Source organism: Mobula birostris, unplaced genomic scaffold (assembly GCF_030028105.1).
Source record: "Mobula birostris isolate sMobBir1 unplaced genomic scaffold, sMobBir1.hap1 scaffold_939, whole genome shotgun sequence".
In the NCBI taxonomy this organism is placed as follows: domain Eukaryota; kingdom Metazoa; phylum Chordata; class Chondrichthyes; order Myliobatiformes; family Myliobatidae; genus Mobula; species Mobula birostris.
In genome coordinates this window covers 50,856-53,334 of record NW_027278656.1, presented here as the reverse complement: position 1 = coordinate 53,334, position 2,479 = coordinate 50,856, and positions in this window count along the sequence as shown.

Sequence of the window (2,479 nt, the reverse complement as noted above, 5' to 3'; positions counted from 1 at the left end):
GTTAACGAATTGTCCGGCTGGGTTGGTGCACTCATTGCCAGGACAGGGTTGTTTAATGAATTGTCCGTTCCCAGTTGGTTCACGAATTGGCAAGGCCAGGGTGGTTAAGGAATTGTCCGGGCCAGGTTGGTTAACGAATTGCCCGTCCTGGCTGGTTAACGAATTGTCAGGGTCAGGTTGGTTAACGAATTGCCATGGCCGGGTAGGTTAACGAATTGCCAGAGCCAGCTTGGTTAACGAACTGTCCGGCCGGGTTGGTTAACGAATTGTCCGTTCCCAGTTGGTTCACGAATTGGCAAGGACAGGGTGGTTAACGAATTGTCCGGCCGGGTTGGTGCACTCATTGCCAGGACAGGGTTGGTTACCGAATTGTCCGTTCCCAGTTGGTTCACGAATTGGAAAACCAGGGTGGTTAAAGTATTGTCCGGGCCTGGTTGGTTAACGAATTGCCCGTCCTGGTTGGTTAACGAATTGTCCGGGTCAGGTTGGTTAACGAATTGCCAGGGTCTGGTTGGTTACCGAATTGTCCGGCCGGGTTGGTGCACTCATTGCCAGGACAGGGTTGGTTGACGAATTGCCCGTCCTGGTTGGTTAACGAATTGCCAGGGTCTGGTTGGTTACCGAATTGTCCGGCCGGGTTGGTGCACTCATTGCCAGGACAGGGTTGGTTAACGAATTGTCAGGGTCAGGTTGGTTAACGAATTGCCAGAGCCAGCTTGGTTAACGAATTGTCCGGCCGGGTTGGTTAACGAATTGTCCCGGCCAGGTTGGTTAACGAATTGCCAGAGCCAGCTTGGTTAACGAATTGTCCGGCCGGGTTGGTGCACTCATTGCCAGGACAAGGTTGGTTAACGAATTGCCCGGTTCCGAATGGTTAACGAATTGCCCGGTCCCGGTCGGTTCACGAATTGCCCGCCCGCTGATTGTTAACTTTTCGCACCGGCGGGGGATGGCTTGGGTAACGAGCCTCCAAGATCTGTCGGTTAACCATTTGCCCGGTGGCAATTCGTTAACCAAGTCCGCTCCGGAAGTCTGGATGGGGGTCGGATTTGCCGGCCGAGGCCGACCCGGAGTTCCAGAGGCTCGGCCGCCGGGGTCAGATTCGGCCGCCCCTTTGACACATGCAATTTCAGTACGGGGGCATTGGCGGGGTTCCTGCAGATATATAGGGAGGCCGTTTTCACGAGTTGTTGAAGTATTCGGTAGATGGCACCGGCCTCCCCAATTGGTTAACCCGGGCCACGCGGCAGCTTTTCCGCACGATTCCGAAGATTGCCGGTATGGATTTTCGGACAAATACCCAATCGCGGAAGTCTGTCAGCGGGACCTATTCGCAGGCCCATGCCGGCCGAGGGGCGGCATTTTCCGTATGACTACCGGTGCTCCGGCCGCCGAATGGAAACCTTGCCCGAATGAATTTCTGACAAAGTCCCGAGGCGGGAGCCAGTAAGGGGACGTATTCGGCGGGCCGTGCCGGCCGAGCGGCGGCATTTTCGGAGGGACAACCGCAGGTCCCGCCGTCGATCCGAGACCTTGGCTGAAGAGTCGAAAGTAATCTAAGTCCCGACTCGGAAGTCAGAATGAAGGCGACTTCGGGGCCCTCCTGCCGACCGAGGCGGCCGATCGACGGCGGCACTACCGGAGGGCCGCCCGCCGAGCCAGCCGCGTGCCCTCGGCGCCACGCCGGTTAACCAATTGCCGTCGGAAGCCTGTGAAGGTCGGATCTGCCCCGTCGGGCGGGCCCGAGGTGCCCCGCGACCGGCATGAGCTCCGGGCGTCGTGCCGCCGGTTTGACACATGTCATTGTTGCACGGTCTGTCGCGGCTCTGGTTAACGAGTTAGGCCCGGAAGTCACTATGGGGGTCGGATTTGCCCCGCCTGGCGGGGCCAGAGTGCGACCTTCCCGGTAGGACTTCCGGGAGGCATCCCGCCGACTTGACACATGCAATTTCTGTACGGGGGGATTGGCGGGGTTCCCGGAGATTTACGGGAACACGTTTTCCAGACACACTTAGCAGGGTGACTAGTGGTACGGTTGACACAGTGCAGAGTTCTAAGTGAGCCTTACTCAATTGTGACTCAGTAAGCGGGAGGCCGGGCGAGCTCCGACTTACAATGATAAAAGCTTTTTTTCGCTATTTCCGAAAAAAATGACAAAGTCCAAGAACGCAGCGGGGGCTGCGGACAGACAGAGTCTGAGCGCGGACCGCGGGCGGCGGCCGGCAGACCGACGGTGGCAAAAGCTTTATATCGATCCGAAAAGCAAAGAGGCATTGTGTGTACCAAGACGGAGAAGGGACAAGCCTGCCGCTGGTGCCCTCGCGAGTGTCGTCTGCGTTAGACCTCTGTTCCCCGATCGATCCGGCTTGGTCGGTCCTACCTTTGGGAGAGGCCGAGTGGAAGCGACGGTCTCGACACGTGCGCCGAACTTCCGTGCTCGGCTCGTTACCATCTCCGGAGGTGGGCAGGTGGGTCTGCC